The sequence below is a fragment of the Eurosta solidaginis genome, chromosome 4 (assembly GCF_040869045.1).
Source record: "Eurosta solidaginis isolate ZX-2024a chromosome 4, ASM4086904v1, whole genome shotgun sequence".
In the NCBI taxonomy this organism is placed as follows: Eukaryota; Metazoa; Arthropoda; class Insecta; order Diptera; family Tephritidae; genus Eurosta; species Eurosta solidaginis.
In genome coordinates, this window is record NC_090322.1 from 111,600,082 (window position 1) to 111,621,652 (window position 21,571).

The window sequence follows — 21,571 nt, forward strand, 5'->3', positions numbered from 1 at the left end:
TTAATTCGCTGGACTATGTTGATGTCTGCGTATAGCTCGTACAGCTCATCATTAAATCTTCTTCGGTACTCGCCATCGCCAACGCGTAGAGGTCCATAAATCTTTCGAAGAACTTTTCTCTCGAACACTCCCAAAGCCGCTTCATCTGCTGTTGTAATGGTCCATGCTTCTGCCCCATATAGCAGGACGGGTACGATAAGTGACTTGTAGAGTATGATTTTCGTTCGTCGAGAGAGGACTTTACTTTTCAATTGCCTACCTAGTCCAAAGTAGCATTTATTGGCAAGATTCATTCTTCGCTGGATTTCAGTGCTGATGTTGTTGCTAATGTTGATGCTGGTTCCCAAATAAACGAAGTCTTTTACTATTTCGAAATTATGGCTGCCAACAGTAGCGTGGTTGCCAAGGCGCATATGCGCTGACTCTTTGCTCAATGACAGCAGGTACTTCGTTTTGTCCTCATTCACCATCAAACCCATCTTTACCGCTTCTTTTTCCAGCTTGGAGTAAGCAGAACTAACAGCGCGGGTGTTTAGGCCGATGATATCAATGTCATCAGCATATGCCAGTAATTGCACGCTTTTATAGTATATTGTTCCAGTGCGGTTAAGTTCTGCAGCTAGTATAATTTTCTCCAGCATCAAATTAAAGAAATAGGGGGTCACCCTGTCTGAAACCTCGTTTAGTTTCGAACGGCTCGGAGAGGTCCTTCCCAATTCTGACTGAGCTGACGGTGTTGCTTAACGTCATTTTGCACAGCCGTATAAGTTTTGCGGGGAAACCAAATTCAGACATAGCGGCATATAGGCCGCTCCTTTTCGTGCTGTCGAAGGCGGCTTTAAAGTCGACGAAGAGGTGATGTGTGTCGATTCTCTTTTCACGGGTTTTTTCCAAGATTTGGCGCATTGTGAAAATCTGGTCGATGGTAGATTTACCAGGTCTGAAGCCGCACTGATAAGGTCCAATCAGCCGGTTCACGGTGGGCTTCAATCTTTCGCAGGACCTTATATGCGATATTAAGAAGGCTGATTCCACGATAGTTGGTGCATTTTGCAGTATCCCCCTTCTTGTGGACTGGGCAAAGAACACTTAGATTCCAACCGTCGGGCATGCTTTCGTCCGCCCATATTTTGCTAAGAAGCTGCTGCATGCGCCTTACCAACTCCTCGCCGCCGAACTTGAATAGCTCCGCAGGCAATCCATCAGCGCCCACGGCCTTGTTGTTTTTCAATCTGGTTATTGCTATTCTAACTTCGTCATAATCGGGCGGGGGGACATATATTCCATCATCATCGATTGCGGGATCGGGTTCTTCATCTCTGCGCGGTGAATTGCTGCCTCCATTTAGGAGAGCAGAGAAGTGTTCCCTCCATAATCTAAGCACTCTCTGGACATCAGTTACAAGGTCGCCGTTTTCATTCCTACAGGAGTTTGCCCCGGTCTTAAAACCTTCCGTCTGTCGCCGTATTTTTTGGTAGAATTTTCGGGCGTTATTCCTGGTGGCTAGCAGCTCAAGCTCCTCGCACTCACGCCTTTCTGCTTCTGCTTTTTTCTTCCTGAAAAGGCCTCTCGCTTCCCTTTTCAACTCACGATAGCGTTCACACACTCCTCTTGTCGCGCTCGCTTTTAACGTAGCCCTGTAGGCAGCGTCTTTTCTTTCGGTTGCAACGCGGCATTCTTCATCATACCAGTTGTTTTTTCGTGGCCGCCGGTAACCAATTTTTTCCTCGGCGGCAGTATGAAGTGCTTTGGAGATATGCTCCCACTGCTCCTGTATTCCTTCAGGATGAGTTGTGCCCTCAGAGAGCAGGTGTGAGAGTCGAGTTGCGAAATCATTGGCAGTCTGTTGTGATTGAAGCTTTTCGACGTCTAGCTTTCCTTGTGTTTTTTGTTCCTTGTTTTTAGCCGCGTTGAGGCGGGTGCGTATTTTGGCTGCAACGAGATAATGGTCCGAATCGATGTTAGGTCCTCGGATCGTTCGCACATCTAAAACACTGGAGGCATGCCGTCCGTCTATCACAACGTGATCGATCTGATTGCGAGTATTTCGATCAGGAGACAGCCATGTAGCTTGATGTATCTTTTTATGCATGAACCTCGTGCTTGATATGACCATGTTTCGAGCACCGGCAAAGTCAATCAGCCTCAGTCCGTTAGGAGAAGTTTCATTGTGTAGGCTGAACTTTCCGACTGTAGGGCCAAAAACACCTTCTTTGCCCACCCTGGCGTTAAAGTCGGCAAGCACGACTTTTATATCATGACGGGGGCAGCGCTCGTATGTGCGTTCTAATTGTTCATAAAAAGTATCTTTCACCTCATCGTCTTTCTCCTCTGTCGGCGCATGGGCGCAGATGAATGATATATTAAAAAATTTTGCTTTTATTCGAATAGCGGCGAGACGCTCGTCCACAGGCGTGAACGCCAGCACTTGGCGACAAAGTCTCTCTCCCACCACGAATCCGACGCCGAAACTGCGCTTATTCGCATGGCCACTCCAATATATGTCACAATTTTTGATCTTCTTTCTTCCTTGCTTCGTCCAACGCATTTCTTGGATGGCGGTGATGTCAGATTTTGCTTTGACGAGGACATCAACCAGCCGGGCATCTGCACCAATCCCATTCAGGGAGCGGACGTTCCAGGTGCATGCCCTCAATTCATTGTCCTTCAAACGTTTGCCATGGTCGTCATCAATAGAGAGTGTATTTATCCGAGGCTTGTTGTTATATTTCATTGGGGCATGGTTTTACGTGGCGGGTCCCAAGCCCAGCGCACAACCCGCTCAGCGGGGGTGAAAATATTACTTGGCACGTTTATATAGCGAGCCGCTTGCTCCAAGACAGACGCCCGCTTGCAGCCGCACCTAGAGGTGTACAGACGCTGCCGATGAAATCTCCCCCGGCTAGCCCTTAAACCGATTATGTCAGAGTGGCCTAGCCAGGTTGTCGCCTTCTCACATTAGCTCACCGCTAAACGGGTGTTTAGCGGCTACCCAGAGGATACTTGGCCGCAAGCGACCGGCAGTAGTGAGCTGCTTGAACCGCATGCAAAAGAATCGCTCTGGCCATTCCCAGGTGAATGGCGGTCAGAAGCTTTCCCCACTTTCGTGGACTTCTACACACGGCCCCACCCTCCAAAAGTACACAAATTTAAAAAAAAAAGATCCCAAACGGTCAATTTTTGAAAAAGTTATAGCATTTTGAAAACAAAAACGGTGTTTTTTTTAAAAATTCATAAAATTTGAAAAAATTCTGAAAAACGTCTTTCGTAAGCTAGAAAAAGAAGAACAACTTTCAGCCAATTCTAAAGGGGTCGTGTTCAAAATTGGTCGAAATGGGATGGAATACCCTATATACAAAAAAAAATATAAGAATATAAATTGAGTGCAAAAAATTGCAACAAAAAAATGTTCAAGTGCCTTGGTTAAAAAGCAAATAAAACACAAAATATATCTTTACACATACACTCGTATTCAAAAACAAAAAATTGCGAAAACATTAAAAATTTAAAAACAAAAAATATTTTTCAAAATTATGGGCGCACAAACACTTACATATTGTTACGAATATTAGTAAAACTAAGGGGTGCTGCTATCTCTAAGACGATGCTAAACAGTGATATCATGCACATCCATAGATCAATCATTATGTATCTACATAAACGAAACAATAATTGCGTCTACACATATGTACCATGTACGTATACGAGCAGCGGAGAATCAATGCACAAACACATGCATACATCTGAGATACTCCTGAAAGTATGCAATGAGAGAAGCCAAAATCGTGCAATTGTAGTTACAGCTGAGAAGTTTGAGAGCTGATGGACTAGTAGATTGTGGAAGCGCCTAGAAGATGCGAACGTTGAAATCAAAGAGTATAAAAGGCAACAAGTGTAGAGCCGCTGGAATTCAGTTTGATTTGAGCTGTCAAGCAGTTTCGATTAAGACGCTATCTAGCGAGCAAGAGCAGTATTATTTTGAAATTCAGTTTCATTTGAGCTATCAATCAGTTTGATTATTAAGCAAGCTATTCGTTGCACAGTTTGAGTGTTATTGTGAAGTACTTTAATAAAGGCCATTTTCCATTATTACATATTGGAGTTATTTATTCAACACTTTAGTGATTCGAACTTAGCAGAGGGTTGCAAATAAGAGGATTGCAGGAAATTCGTTACAATTGGTGTCAGAAGTGGGATTGTTGAATAAATTCCAGAGGATAACAAGGACATGGCAAAGTTCAGTGAATTGAAGATCCAGCAACTGAAGAAGGAGTTAGAGAGCCGTGGATTGAATACAAGCGGCGTTAAACTCAAACTTCAGGCACGGCTACGAGAGGCAATGGAAGCAGAAGGAATTGATGTGGACGAGTATGTCTTTTATCCTGATGAGGATGAGACAACAGCATTATTAAAAAAAAAAAAGAAAAAATAAAGCTTTTGAATGGAAGAAGGACAGGAAGTGGCTTTCCAAACATTGAAGGAGCGTTTGTGCACTGCCCCAATGTTAGCATATCCGATTCCAGGAGCAACATTTATTCTAGATACAGATGCGAGTGGATATGCTATAGCAGACGTTTTATCCCAACTGGTCGATGGACAGGAGAAGGTAGTTGCATATTACAGCCGTTCGATTGGGAGACCAGAGAGGAACTACTGTGTTACGCGGAGAGATCTGTTGGCATTGGTAGAGTGCGTTAAACATTTTCACAAATACCTCTACGGCCAGCGATTCGTGTCAAGACAGATCACGCAGCTTTAAAATGGCTACTGCAGTTCCGTAATCCGGAAGGACAATTGGCACGGTGGATCGAGCGACTAAAAAGCTATGACTTTTCCATTGAGCATCGAAAAGGTAGTACCCATGGAAATGCAAGCACTGTTCAAAGGCCGAGGCTAAAGAAGACATTATAGATGTCCGGCTAATGACTATAACGTGTACAGATGAATGGGACAAGGAACAGCTAAGAGAGTGTCAGCTAGAAGATACAGATCTGTCACGTGTTATGCAAGGGCTCGAACGAAACGAAAGACCAAACAGAGAAGAGATGTCAGCAGAGTCCCATTGCGAAGTCATATTGGGCACAGTGGAACAGTTTAGAATTGACATCCGGTTGCCTTCATCGAGTATGGGAGAGAGGATGGTAAATGCAAGAAGAAACTGATAGTTGTTCCCAGAAAGAGGATTCCTGACGTGCTCAGTGAGCTGCATAATGGTCCAAGCGGAGGTCATCTTAGAATCACGAAGACGCTCGAGAAGATTAAACAGAGATTCTATTGGGTTGGTTGCCGTCAGTCGGTCACAGAGTGGATTGCGAACTGCGAGGTTTGCAGCAGAGCGAAAGGGCCCAGAACCCGAAGTCATGGCCAGATGAAGCAATATAACTCAGGTGCGCCATTTGAGAGGATCGCTATGGATGTCGCCGGTCCATTTCCTACTAGCAACGGCGGAAACAAATATGTACTGGTAGTTATAGATTATTTCAGCAAATGGCCAGAGGTATACTCAATCCCAAATCAAGAAGCGGAAACGGTAGCAGAAGTGTTTATAAACAATTGGGTTGCAAGGTATGGTGTACCAATGGAGTTACATTCTGACCAAGGCAGGAATTTCGAATCAGCTGTGTTCCAGGATATGTGTAAATCATTGGGCATTCGAAAAACACGGACAACTGCATTGCATCCTCAATCCGATGGTATGGTAAAACGATTCAATAGAACATTGGAGGAGCACTTAAGGAAAGTAGTAGACAAGTACCATAACGAGTGGGATACCCGCATACCATTATTCTTGATGGCTTACCGATCAGCAGTGCATGAGACAACGGGCCAAACCCCTGCAAAAGTAATTTTTGGCAATGACCTTAGACTGCCAGCTGATTTGAAGTTTGGGATAGATGCCAATGCGGAGAGAAATGTCAAGAAATCCACTAGTGATTTGAAAGAAGAGCTAAGAGAAATACATGATCTGATAAGGCAACGAACAAAGATTATGAGTGACAAGATGAAAGCCAGATACGATAAGCAATTAATTCGGAAGGTTTTCAGGAAGGAGATTTGGTGCTGTTATACAACCCACAACGTAAAAAAGGTTTGTCCCCGAAACTGAAGTGTAATTGGGAAGGCCCATACAAAGTTGTAAAACGGATCAACGATGTAGTGTACCGCATACAAACCATCTGTAAACCACGAACCAAAATGAAAGTGGTCCATTTGGAAAGGCTGGCAACGTTTAGATCGGCAGATTTGTCTAATCGGGACGATCAGGCTTAGGTGGAGGGCAGTGTTACGAATATTAGCAAAACTAAGGGGTGCTGCTATCTCTAAGACGATGCTAAACAGTGATATCATGCACATCCATAGATCAATCATTATGTATCTACATAAACGAAACAATAATTGCGTCTACACATATGTACAATGTACGTATACGAGCAGCGGAGAATCAATGCACAAACACATTCATACATCTGAGATACTCCTGAAAGTATGCAATGAGAGAAGCTAAAATCGTGCAATTGTAGTTACAGCTGAGAAGTTTGAGAGCTGATGGACTAGTAGATTCTGGAAGCGCCTAGAAGATGCGAACGTTGAAATCAAAGAGTATAAAAGGCAACAAGTGTAGAGGCGCTGGAATTCAGTTTGATTTGAGTTATCAAGCAGTTTCGATTAAGACGCAAGAGCAGTATTATTTTGAAATTCAGTTTCATTTGAGCTATCAATCAGTTTGGTTATTAAGCAAGCTATTCGTTGCACAGTTTGAGTGTTATTGTGAAGTACTTTAATAAAGGCCATTTTGCATTATTACATATTGGAGTTATTTATTCAAGAGTTTAGTGATTCGAACTTAGCAGAGGGTTGCAAATAAGAGGATTGCAGGGAATTCGTTACAATATGTATATTCACAAAAATTTGCGAAAATAAATTTTTGGTTAACACGGGTTTTAAAAAGAGGAAATTTTTGAAAGCAATCAAAAACTATAGAAATCATCTTTACCCAGCAGCCAAGCAGCAGCAACAACAGCCAGCTAATCATCAACAAGCAGACCAGGCGATACAATAAGGAGCAACAAAACATACAGGAATTGGTGAGTAGGCAGTTTTTTATTTTTCATAAAAAATATAGAAAATAATAAAACTTTTTTCCACAAAAGTTATATTATTTTTTGTAAACTGCAAAACATATATATATATATATCCACATACACATATACATATATGAATATTGCGGAAATTTTCTTACCGTTGGTTTTACTGCAAACGTTTTGCAGCCAAAAATTGGTAGAAAATATTCCGCTATACCAATAGGCAAAATCCGCCAATTATATATATGTATATATATGTATATATATAAAATAAATGTAAGGCGCGATAACCTCCGAAGAGATCTAAGGCCGAGCTTCTCTTCCAATTTGCGTCGTGCTCCTCTTGATTTTTCCCTACAAATTTGCCGGACGGGACCGAACGGCATCTGCAAGGCAGATGAGTTTTCACTGAGAGCTTTTCATGGCAGAAAGACACCCGGAGCGCTTGCCAAACACTGCCGAGGGGCGACCCCGCTTAGAAAATTTTTCTTCCAATTGAAAAACCTTATTTCTAAAATTTTTATGTTGCTTTGCCCGGGGTGTGAACCCAGGACATACGGTGTGGTAGGCGGAGCACGCTACCATCACACCACGGTGGCCGCCATATGTATACATATTTCTAGTGGTATTTAACCAACAAAAAATTGCAGTTTACTTGCCTACTAAAACCCACTGTGCAAGAACAACATCAGCAAAAAGTTCTTCTACAGCTGAGTTTACCCCGTTGTTCGCACAGAGCGTTGAACTTGGCTATACAGTTCAATTTCCAAATCATTTTTTCTGCTTCGCAGCATATAGAAACGTATAATGTTCATACGTATGTACATATTTACATACATGTACAAATAATTTCAAGTTGTTTTTCCAGCATTCATACTTCTCCACTCAGAGAACATCATACGTGTTTACTCACACGTCCAAGTCGCTCTTCCAGCGACATTCTCCCAGCACATATAGCTACATTAGCAACGAGAGTTGTGTACTGCTGATCAAATTTCTCAACCTCTCATATTTGCAATTTTTTCATCTTTCTTTGCTGCACTCTCCCAACAGTGCAATCAAGCGCACTCAGCTTCACAAAAGAAACGCGACATTAAAGCGACGAAGAAGCGAATCAAAACAAACTCTTCTGTTTGTAAACATGAACAGAGAAGCTCATCTGATTCACGTGCATACGTTCGCACAAACAAACATATATACATACATACGTTTGTATATTGCGCACGTATATTTGTACTTATCTTGGCGTACAAAACTAAGTTTGAGATATTTTCGTCCCTATAGGAACTTTTCAAAAAATATCCCTACAAACCTCAAAGTATTATTATTTTCTAATATATACATACTAGGGCGGGTCAATTTAAAAATCGCTCATTGTTCTGTGAAAATCGTATTCTAGGGATCAAAATAAGAAACTTTGCCGAAGGAACCATACCTCTAAACGAATTCTGATGTCCCATCCCCCTGGGGGTTCACCATAAATGTGGGGAGGGGCGGCGCAAAGCGCAGACTACGGGACGTCCTAGGACGTGAACAGCAAGGAGCCACAAAAGATTTATAGAAGTTACGTGGACGTCTGGTTTTGGGGTCTAGCCCAGAACAACCTGTCCGATGCAGCCATCCCTTACACGAGACACACTGACAAGAGTATGACCGTCCTAAAAAGATTCTTTTTCGGCAGATGCAGCAAAACCATTTCTCAGGACCGGGGTCAGGAGACGGACACGGATTGGGTTCGATACCTTCCCGGAGAAAAAGAATATGGAGCGAGTCCCGCTGCAAGGAGCTGCTGGGAGGATGACAATTTGTGGGAGGAACGCAACAAATTAAATGGGGTTACACTGAAATGGCAGTCCTTGGTCGGGAAAAATTCCGAGTCGCTCCGGTATATAGAACCGGCGGCTTTGGGAAGTAATGTTAAATTACTTTACTTGTGCGATTTTTATGTACAACGTGTTTTTTATTTTTGATTTCATCGAAAGTAGTTACATTAGGTTCGTTAATTTTAGTTATAGTAAATGGACCTATATATATATTTTCATGTATTTTCATGTTTCTGTAAAAGTACTTTATCCTTCGCCGTCTCTGGCACCGTGGAGGGCGCCGCCTCCAGATCGTGGCCATTTTTAACAGAAAATTTTTTAATAGGTTAATGTGGCGACCTTCTCCGCCAGATTTGGTAAAACATTAAAAGAAACAACTTCCCTTTTATTATTATTATTATTATTTATTTAATATAGTAATCTTTTAAATACAATGTTTCTTACAGACTACATAACGAATTATATTTTTATTATTTAACTTCAAATTAACTTATTAAAATGCACACACGAACTTGGAAAAACGTCTGTCTCTTAAAGTTGCCGAAAATATATTAATGGCGGTGCAATATAAAAATGCCGATGGCACTATTGCCATTCGTCATTATACCTTTCATGATAATGAAATGGTATATTAATTTCGTCACGAAACCGAAAATTGTAAGTCCTTAAAGGAAAATAGATAGACCCACCATTAAGTATACCGAAATAATCAGGTTGAAGAGCTGAGTTGATTTAGCCATGTTCGTCTGTCCGTCTGTCTGTTTGTATGCAAACTAGTCCCTCAATTTTTGAGATATCTTGATAAAATTTGGTGAGCGGGTGTATTTGGGTGTCCGATTAAACATTTGTCGGAACCGACCGGATCGGACCACTATAGCATATATCCTCCATACAACCGATTTTTCAGAAAAAGAAGATTTTTGTAATATCTTACCCAATTTAACAGATTGAAGCTTCAAACTTCACCATATACTTTCGTATATTGCACATATTGTTGCCTGAAAAAATTGATGAGATCGGTCGCATATATAGTATATATCCCCCACAACCGATTGTTCAGATAAGGAACTTTTCGCAATTTTAAGAGCTAGAGGCTTCAAATTTCAACGAATGCTTACGTATATAGCATATATTGTTGTCTGAAAAAATCATAAAGATCGGTGGTATATATAGTATATATATGGTGGTATATATAGTATATATATATAGTATATATATATATATATTTTCGCAAATTTTAGCCCCATTTTAACAGCTACAAGCTTCAAATTTCACCGAATACTTACGTATATAGCATATATTGTTGTCTGAAAAAATCATAGTGATCGGTTGTATATATACTATATATCTCATACAACCGATTGTTCAGATGAGAAACTTTTCGCAATTTCTACCCCACTTTAACAGCTTTAAGCTTCAAATTTCACCGATTGCTTATGTATATAGCATATATTGTTGTCTGAAAAAATCATAGAGATCGGTTGTATATATAGTATATATCTCATACAACCGATTGTTCAGATAAGAAACTTTTCGCAATTTCTACCCCATTTTAACAGCTATAAGCTTCAAATTTCACCGATTGCTTACGTATATAGCATATATTGTTGTCTGAAAAATCATAGAGATCGGTTGTATATATATTATATATCTCATACAACCGATTGTTCAGATAAGAAACTTTTCGGAATTTCTACCCCATTTTAACAGCTATAAGCTTCAAATTTCACCGATTGCTTACGTATATAGCATATATTGTTGTCTGAAAAAATCATAGAGATAGGTTGTATATATAGTATATATCTCATACAACCGATTGTTCAGATAAGAAACTTTTCGCAATTTCTACCCCATTTTAACAGCTATAAGCTTCAAATTTCACCGATTGCTTACGTATATAGTATGTATTGTTGTGTCAAAAAATCATAGAGATCGGTGATATATATAATATATATATTATGGTATATATAGTATATATATATAGTATATATATATTTTTTTTTGCGATTTCGGCCCCATTTTAACAGCTAGAATCTTCAAATTTCACCAAATGCTTACGTGTATAGCATATATTGATGTCTGAAAAAATCATTGAGATCGGTGGTATACATAGTATATATCTCATACAACCGATTGTTCAGATAAGAAACTTTTCGCAATTTCTACCCCATTTTAACAGCTATAAGCTTCAAATTTCACCGATTGCTTACGTATATAGCATATATTGTTGTCTGAAAAAATCATAGAGATCGGTGGTATATATATTATATACTTCATATAAACTGTCATTTTTGCCCCTTTTTTACGGCTCGAAGCTTCAAAATTCATCAAATAGTTACGTTTACGTCATATATTTTTGAAATACGTGATTCGTAGTCATAGTTTTTACATGCAGACCACAAAAAACGTGAAGCTTTGCATCCTCACACAAAGAACCTACCTATTTTTATACCTTTCATGAAAATTAAATGGTATATTAATTTCGTCACGAAACCCAAAATTGTAAGTCCTTAAAGGAAAATAGATAGACCCACCATTAAGTATACCGAAATAATCAGAATGAAGAGCTGAGTTGATTTAGCCATGTCCGTCTGTCTGTCTGTCCGTCTGTCCGTCTGTCTGTTTGTATGCAAACTAGGCCCTCAATTTTTGAGATATCTTGATAAAATTTGGTGAGCAGGTGTATTTGGGTGTCCGATTAGACATTTGTCGGAACCGCCGGATCGGACCACTATATCATATATCCTCCATACAACCGATTTTTCAGAAAAAAGAGGATTTTTGTAATATCTTACTCAATTTAACAGATTTAAGCTTCAAACTTCGCCATATACTTTCGTATATTGCACATATTGTTGCCTGAAAAAATTGATGAGATCGGTCGTATATATAGTATATATCCCCCACAACCGATTGATCAGATAAGAAACTTTTCGTAATTACTGCCCTATTTTAAGAGCTAAAGGCTTCAAATTTCAACGAATGCTTACGTATATAGCATATATTGTTGTCTGAAAAAATCATACAGATCGGTGGTATATATAGTATATATATGGTGGTATATATAGTATATATATATAGTATATATATATATATATTTTCGCAATTTTAGCCCATTTTAACAGCTAGAAGCTTCAAATTTCACCGAACGCTTACGTATACGGCATATATTGTTGTCTGAAAAAATCATAGAGATCGGTTGTATATATAGTATATATCTCATACAACCGATTGTTCAGATAAGAAACTTTTCGCAATTTCTACCCCATTTTAACAGCTATAAGCTTCAAATTTCACCGATTGCCTACGTATATAGTATATATTGTTGTGTCAAAAAATCATAGAGATCGGTGATATATATAATATACATATGATGGTATATATAGTATATATATATTTTTTTTTTGCGATTTCGGCCCCATTTTAACAGCTAGAAGCTTCAAATTTCACCAAATGCTTACGTGTATAGCATATATTGATGTCTGAAAAAATCATTGAGATCGGTGGTATACATAGTACATATCTCATACAACCGATTGTTCAGATAAGAAACTTTGCGCAATTTCTGCCCCGTTCTAACAGCTAGAAGCTTCAAATTTCACAAAATGCTTACGTATATAGCATATATTGTTGTCTGAAAAAATCATAGAGATCGATGGTATATATATTATATACTTCACACAAACTGTAATTTTTGCCCCTTTTTTATGGATAGAAGCTTCAAAATTCATCAAGTTTCATAAAATAGTTACGTTTACTTCATATATTTTTGAAATACGTGATTCGTAGTCGTAGTTTTTACATGCAGACCACAAAAAACGTGAAGCTTTGCATCCTCACACAAAGTACCTACCTATTTTTTATTTTTTATTTATCATAAAAATCGTTTAGGTATGTAGATCTATTCACTAGATATTTCTTATCTTATACATCCGATTATTCGGAGATTACGAACGGGATAAGATTATTGTTCAACCCCATTCATTAAAGGTATGAAGTCTTCGGCATAGCCGAAGACAGTCCCGTCCTTACTTGTTTTTATATTTCATTTTACACAACATACTTTGCATACTGTCTTACACATTGTATTACAATAGCTGACTACTTATTAGAATATGATTGAACATGTTTCTTACTCTTTCTTACAGAGTGCACCATTCACAGCATTGTCAGCAATGGCGTTGCCAGATGTGTCGCTATGTATTAAAATGGGGAATTTTATCACTACATCACCCTTTTTTGGGAAAAGAATAATTGACAAAGTGATCAGTTTTGTCATATTCTTTTTATCCATAAACTTATAAAAATTGTTGCGAACAAATGAATATATTTACATTAGGGTGTTCCTCCCCTTTTGAATTCGTTGGTTCGGAACCATTTTTATTATTAATTGAAAAAAAGAACTTAGAACTAAAATACTTGAATTTTAGTTACATTTTTGTTTAAAATATTCTGTTTGTTGTTTATGTTTTTTTTTTTTTGAATTTTTCTTTGTACAATATTTACATTTTAATGTCAATATATTTACATGTTATATATGTAGTTAACTTGAATTTTTTTTGTTTTACAGCTTGTCCTATACTTATGATAGCTTACACATGTATGAATAATTTTGATGATTTACATTTTTTCATGTGGGTGTACAAAATTGTGTGTTATTTTTTTTTATATATTTTTGTTTTAACAGTTTTTGAGCCTTCGTGGCTGCTTAAATGTTAGTCAAAAAAATTTTGGATTTATTTTTCAATCAAATTTAAAGTTTAATCAAAGTACTAAAGTAATGTTAATTTACTTTACTAACGCGGTTTTTATGTACCACTTTTTCTTTGCTTTTAACTTCATCGAAAATGGTTACATTAGGTTCGTTAATTTTAGTTATAATAAACGGACCTTGATAAATATTTTCGTGTTTATGATGTGGTTCTTTCTGTAAAAGTACCTTATCTCCGATTTTGACAACTAACGGTCGTGCCGTTTTATCGTACAGATTTTTACTTTGTAACTTATTTTTATTAATTAGGTTTTGTGCCATTTTGTGTGGTTTCTGCATTCTATACTTAACTTCTTTGGCATAGTTTTCGACATTATAAATTGGGTCAATTTTTTCTTTTGTCAATTCATTAGGCAAAGTTGCCTTTTTCCCAAAAACTAACTCGAAAGGCGAAAATTGATTTTCGAAAACTGTGCTACTCATAGTATTGTGTAGGAAAGTAAAGTATTTTAAATAAACATCCCAATCAGAAAAAGTATCTATCAAATATGCACGTAAGTATTCATTAAAAACTATGATTACGTTCAATTGTACCAACAGTTTCGTGATGGTATGCAGTTTAAAAGTTATGTTTCATTTTTAAAAGTTTTGTTAATTCTTCGAATAATTCGTTTTTAAATTCTGTACCTAAATCTGATTTTATGGCATTCATTGTGCCGTATGTCAAAATAATCCATCAAAAATTGCTGAAGCAATAGTTTTTGTTGCTTTGTCTGGCACAGCGACTGTTACCAGGTATTTAGTCATGTCGCAAATCATGGTAAGTGCGAACTTGTTACTACATTTGGACTCAGGTAGGGGTCCTATTGTATCAATTACTAGTATATCGAATGGTTTACAAGGAGTTGGTGTTAAAACAAGTTTTTCTTTTGTTTTAGGTTTAACCTTGTTTAAAAGATAATCTTTACAATTTTTGATATATTTCGATATACCACGAGTCATATCTTTCCAATAAAATTTTGTTCGTAGTTTTGCGTACAATCTTTTCATTCCGCAATGTCCACCAGAAATGGGATCGTTATGGTAAATTTTCATTAGCTTTAATTTTGCATCTTCATCTGTTACTGTCTCCACCGGATCTGTTAGTCTAATTTCTAATGATTTTAAAATCTTATTTCCAATATCTTTGAAATTTGTAATAGTATAATGTTCGAACAAAATATCGTTTTTAGGCCCTTCAATCTGCTTAGTTTTGCGTTTGCCGGCTTCTGATTCAAGCCTCGAAAGTAATTTTTTTATGGTAATTATTTCGGTAACAAGCTCAAAACTAATCAAATCGAGTTTTTTATGTTTAAAATTCTTAAATTTGTTGTTTTATTATTTTTATCGTAAGTAATTTCAGATCTTATTCGTGGAATCTTTTTTGAAAAATTAAATGTAAATTTGTCGTAGACATGTAAAGTAAGTTGTTTTTCGTCGTTTTTGTCTGTTTTCCTATGTAAATTTTTGTCGTTTGCCTGTTTTGTCATTGCCCTTGTCTGTGCTGCTAAAATTTGTTTGTTAGCTTCTTTAATCTCATCCATTGTAATACGCGACAGTGCATCAGCGCCAACGTTTGATTTACCCTTTATGTAAACTATATTAAAGGTGTATTCTGCTAATTCTAGCCTAATTCTCGAAAGTTTTGAAGAGGGGTCTTTCATATTGAAAAGGCATACTAGAGGTCTATGATCTGACTTTACGATGAAATTTGTGCCATAAACATATGGTCGAAATTGCTTTATTGCGAAGTAAATAGCTAAGAGTTCCAATTCTATAATTGGTTTTTTCTGCTCTGCTTTATTAAATGCTTTAGAAGCGAAGCAAATTGGTAAATCACTACCTTGCTGTTCTTGACTTAAAATAGCGCCACATCCAGTTGTGGAAGCATCAACGGTAATAATGAATTGTTTAGTAAAATCTGGATATTGAAGTAATTTTGGTGAAAGTAACGCTGCTTTCAAAGATAAAAATCCTCTTTCGCACTCAACATCCCATACAAATTCAACTCTTTTCCTGTTTAATCGATTTAGAGGCTCTGCCAGAGACGCAAAATTAGGTACAAACCGTCTGTAATAGTTTGCAAACGCGACGAATCGTCATACCGCGTCTTTGTCAGTCGGTTTTGTATACTTTTTAAGTGCGTTTATTTTGTAGTCGTCGGGCAACAAACCTTTGGCTGAAAATTTGTGACCAAAAAATGTAACTTCTGGTCGTAAAAAGTTGCATTTATTTGGGTTAAGCTTGAGATTGAAAGGCCTACAAGTATTGAAAACTTTTGAAAGATTTTTAATGTGGTGTGCTTCACTACAACCGATGATAATATCGTCGACGTACAGAAATGCGACATTGGGTGGTATACCCGAAAAAGCTATTGTCATCATTCGTGAGAATGAATTAGATGCTATATTTAAACCGAATGGAAGCACTTTCCATCTAAATGCATCTCGGTCAGTGCTGAAAAACGTAATGTCACCTGAGTCAGGATGCAAGGGGATTTGATGAAATCTATAAAAAAGGTCTAATGTGGAAAAATATTTTGCTGTACCCAGATTATCTAAAATATCGTCAACTCTAGCTAGTGGAAATTTATCAGCAATGAGTTTTTTGGTTACTGCGCGAAAATCTACACACATACGATACGCTTTTTGACCATTAGTATCCTTCTTTGGGACTACAATCAAAGGACTATTGTAATTGGAATAACTGGGTTCGATCAAATCGTTGTCTAATTGGGCGATTTATTTCTTCGCGTTGAGAGTATGACAATCGATAATTTTTAACATATACCGGCTCGTTGTCTGTCAATCTTAATTTTTGCTCGTAGAAGTTGTTTGAAGTCATTTTGTCCGTGTCAAGAACGAAAATGTCGGCATAATCTATGCAAAGGTCAATTAATTTACCATGAGCATGTTGAGGTATTTGATTTTTTAAAATTGAAATAAGTTTTTTCGTACGTTTGTCTTCTGTTTCTGTCTTGTTAATTGTATAAACATTATAATTTGAAAGTTTTTCTGTCCGAATACTTTTTCTTTTCACATGCTTTACATCATCAGTGGTGACTTTAATTATTGGGTTACTGGAATTAACAATGCACCTAGCTGTGAAAACACATTTTTCAATTTCCTGCGAGTCCACGAAAAGTGGCTCGGGTGAATCTCCTAAATCAAAAAGTCTGAAGATTTAGCATCTGGGAGGAATGATACAACTGTCGCTTTCTGTTCCGTGCAGGATTGGTATCGCGAATTTTTCATTACCTACCCAGAAGGAAATACTATTTCTTTCACAATTAATTATGCATTTGTTAATTTTCAGGAAATCTTTACCCAGTATGCCATCGGATGGAATATTAAAGTCTTCATTTACTACATGTAAAGTATGATTAATAGAAAAGTTTGAAAAATTTAAAAGGCGGTAATTTTTCCTAAAGTGGAAACTGAATTGGAAGTAACACCGGTAATGTTGATAATGTCGTTTGTATTTAAGGAAATATTACTGCGCAATATTAAAGCGCGAACGTTTGCGTTTCTACCTCTACCGCTTGAAGATCTAGAATTGTTACCTCTATTGTTACTATTGTTTGAATTAGAATTTGTATTTGAAGGCGTATTACTATTTTTATTATTTTGGTATCTATTTCTGTTATCATATCGATATCGCTGACTATTGTCACCGTTACGGTTGCTGTTGTATGAGAATGAACTATTGTTTCTATAACCAGTATAGCTGCGATTTGGGTAAAAGCCACGGTAACTACCACGTGAATTTCTGAATGTATTGTTGCCACGCGATCGAAAAGCTAAAAGCTGACGCTCTGTTACTTCGTTATTTTGTTCTACAATTAATTTCGCTACTACGTCTTTCGGATCAGTAAATGCCGTTGAGGCTAAAATGGTTTTGACTAAATTGGATTTTGCGTTTAAACGACAAACGTTAACAGTTTGTTCGACTGCCATTTCATGAGCTTTCGCTTGAGTGATCCCTTCAATAATAAGAGAGGCAAAATCTGTATAATTATTATTATTAACGTGCAACGCTGCAATTTTCCCTGCTACAACTTTCGAGTTATCTGGTTTGATCCTACTACGTAGAGCTACTTTGATTTCATTAACTGAAGTTATTTGCCTCGGTATTGCTTCACAGGCTTTACCCTCTAGTTTTGATTTTAAGAATGCTATAAAAGTATTAGTTAAATTTTCAGTAGCGAATTCTTCAAGCAATTCAATTTTGTCTATAAAAGTCTCAAGTGCTAGAGGATCACCGCTGTAGTTTTCTCTAATAGAATTAGCACATGTGTTAATGAAAACTTTCTTTTCCTCAAGTGCTGCCATGCTTTGATCGTTAAGATCTGAAGCTGAGTTAGAGGAAGGTGAGGCAACGTTTGTACTAATTGGATCGTTAAGATCTGGGTTTACTTTAGAAGAAGGGGTAACTAAGGTTGTGCTATTTGAGTCGTTAAGATCTGATTTTAAAGTAGAAGAAGTTGAAGTTAATTTTGCACTATTTGAATCGCTAAGATTTGAAGCTAAATTAGAAGTTAAATTTTTACTGGAACAATCTTCGAAGCCTGGAAAATCTGTGGACAAAGATAATCTATTTTCCTGGTTTGTGACTTCTTCGGTCGAAGATGAAGTTAAACTTTCGTAGCTTGAGGCTGAATTATCGGAATCGGATTCTGAGTCGGAAGTTTTTTGCACTTGATTACCACTTCTAAGGTACATATGTAATTATCAGAATAGCAAAAATAATTCAGTTCAAACTATGAAATTAATGAAGCTCATGTTTGCATGTCTGAATTTATATTTGAAGCTGAAGAGTTGAGGAAAAAGAGAAAAAAAATTTTTATAAAATGGAACTGATTTACAAGTGAATAGTCGTTAAAGAAACATTTAACAATTTATTGGAAAACTTAATTGAAAGTGCAGTATACTTGAATGCAAAATCTGTAAAAAGTAATTGAATTTAAAATGGCTCAAAAGTATATAGGTATGAATTAGTAAAAATCTCAAAAATGTGGTAATCACGGACGCACCGCTTTATTCAAAAAAATCTCAATTGGGTTTTCACGGAACCACCGCTTATATCAAAAAAATCTTAGTTGGTTTTTCACGGAACCACCGCATGTATCAAAAAAAAAAATGTTAATTGGTATTTAACGGAACCACCGTATATATAAAAAAAAAATCTTAATTGGTTTTTAACGGAACCACCGCATATATCAAAAAAAAAATCTTAATCGGTTTTTAACGAAACCACCGCATATAACAAAAATCCAAAATTTGCACCTTACAAAGTGCTTATTAAGTTGAACAATCTTATATGGTGAAAATTAATATTATGTTGGAAAATGGGCGTATATATAAAAAAATGTTTTCTTCTTTTACCTGAAGTAAATAAAAATCTGAAAAATGGAAAATCCAAAATTTGAAATTTTAAATAGAAGGTTTATGAAATGAATTGCAAATTTGAAGAATGGAAGCTTGAAAATATGTGAATTTGTAAAATAAATTGATGAATTTTTAATTTAGAATTTTGAAAACATGAAAAATTTGAAGAAATTGTAAATTTGTGAAATAAATTTAACCTTGAGAAGGCTAACCCCAGAAACAACAAGGAAGACACATAAACAAGAAAATGGTAAAGATATCATGGGTATATTACTTCACCCGAGAGGAGCTGGTAAGTTGCAACTCGGAGTTCGGGCTGGAGGATACAGGAATGGTAGACGAACTAAGGAAGCGACTGACGGCGTTTATACAAGCGGGAAAAGACAACGAGAAATGGCAGGAGTGGCTTACAGGCCTAGCTCTACAACACGCACGGACGACGTCTACACTAAACATACCACAGGCAAGTAGTCGGTCAACATCTCCAAGTGCTACGAAAACGGATGACGAGAATATAAGCGGCGCATCCAACCAACTCGGGGTCCCACAACCACCACTATATGCGATGCAACAACCAGGACAATACGCAACAACTATGGACCGGGTAAGAAAATGGGGTTTAAAATACGACGGGGGCAAGGATCCTCTAGGGTTCATCGACCGCGTTGAAGAACTAGCAGAAGGATACGAAATAAATGTCAACTCGATACCAAGAGAATTGCCAGAGCTACTCAAGGACAAAGCGTTGGTTTGGTACCGAAGTAACAACCGGAGCTGGAAAGAGTGGGACTCGTTCAAGAAGGATTTCCTAAAATTTTTCCTCAGCTCCAGATACTTCGAACCGTTGGACGACGAGATACGAGCACGCATGCAAAGACCAGTAGAGAAGTTCAAGGATTACGTGCTAGCACTACAGGGACTGATGCGACATGCCGCCTACACCGAAGACCAAAAGCTAAACCGCATATACAGAAACTCCCGCAGAGAAATCCAGCTGTATGTTAAAAGACGCGATATCAGCAGCCTGGAAGAATTGGAAAATTTAGTAGTAGATTACGAAAATATCACCCCTGACATAAATCCGATGCGACCAACAGCAAGACCATTTGGACCACGGCGTCCAGAAGAACGTTACCAATACATTCAGGCGGAGGAGCGAGAACGGCAGGCAGAGGTACAACCATCCCAGAAGTCCGACGCGGCACCAAAATACATCGACACAAGAACGGTGTGCAGACGATGCGGAGGAGGCGGTCACATGTACAACAATGGTCGAAAGTAGAAATGGAAGTAGTCACAAAGATAACAGCCTAAAAGTTGCGAACACAGGCGAGTCGGTGAGTAAATTTCTCAACAAAGAATTACAGATGTTCGAGGAAATGTCAGGTGTATCCAACGTGGCCACGCACAAGATAGTGATGAGAGACGACCGTCCCATAAAACAAAGGTATTACCCGAAGAATCCCAAGATGCAAGAAATTATAAAAAAGGAAATCGATGAGCTGATCGAGAAAGGTTGTATCGAACCTTCTAGAAGTCCGCACAGCGCACCAATAGTTTTGGCAAGAAAGAAAAATGGGAAGTGGACACTATGCGTGGATTACCGCCAACTAAACGCAAGGTCAGTACTAGACCCGTACCCCGTATCCAACACATCCTGGACAGATTGAGAAGTGCTCGGTTTATCAGCAGCCTCGATTTAAAGAATGGATATTGGCAAATCGCCATGGAAGAAAACAGCAAGCAATACACCGCATTCACTGTACCTGGACGTGAACTATATCAATGGAAGGTAATACCGTTCGGTCTACACTCAGCCCCAGCAACTTTCCAGAGAGCACTCGATCACGTTATATGATCAGAGTTGGAAACTTACGCATTCGCATATCTAGATAACATCATCATTACGAGCAAAACATTGGAAGAACACATAAGACACCTGATGGATGTATTTCAACGGCTACGAAGAGCAAACCGTAAGATAAACCCGGAAAAATGTGAGTTTTTTAAGAAAAGTTTAAAGTATCTAGGTCATGTCGTTAGCGAGGAAGGCATTCACACAGACCCGAACAATATAGCAGCCATCAAAGAGTTGATACCGCCAAACAATTTACGCGATTCCTAGGAGTGGTATTGTGGTACAGGAGATTCGTCTCAGACTTTTCACAAGTTTCACACCCGTTGACGTCAATGCTAAAGAAAGGAAGGAAGTGGAAGTGGTCGGAAGAGCAGTCGAAGCATTAAAAGCCGCACTCACCCAAGCACCTGTACTAGCTTGTCCAGATTTTTCGAAAAAGTTTTGTTTACAGACGGATGCAAGCGATTTTGGCCTCGGAGCAGTGCTCACTCAAGGATCAGACAGCGAAGAACGAGTGATTGCTTATGCGAGTCGCCGACTTAACAAGGCAGAAACAAATTACTCCCCGACAGAGAAGGAGTGTTTGGCAATAGTTTGGGCGATAAGGAAGATGAGACCCTACCTAGAGGGATACACGTTCACGGTAATAACGGAACACCTAGCTCTAAAAT

The 21,571-nt window shown here is 37.9% G+C and overlaps 2 protein-coding genes across 12 annotated transcripts in view; one reads left to right on the top strand and one right to left on the bottom strand.

The window, feature by feature from the left end:
- Nadsyn (NAD synthetase) overlaps nt 1-21,571 on the top strand; it is a 1,223,365-nt gene that overhangs the window by 124,489 nt on the left and 1,077,305 nt on the right. For 4 of the 8 annotated variants that reach the window (XM_067782501.1, XM_067782511.1, XM_067782498.1 and 1 more), the window contains exon 2: nt 7,002-7,085. The exons of 3 other annotated variants lie outside the window; for them this stretch is intronic. The gene's annotated coding sequence lies outside the window, so the exon portion shown is untranslated. Of the gene's footprint in view, nt 1-6,998; nt 7,086-21,571 lie in introns of those variants that run through there. One more of the 8 variants, XM_067782502.1, reaches the window with a different exon arrangement.
- The window catches only part of Nna1 (Nna1 carboxypeptidase), a 725,779-nt gene that overhangs the window by 78,285 nt on the left and 625,923 nt on the right, over nt 1-21,571 (bottom strand). The gene's annotated exons all lie outside the window — the stretch shown is intronic.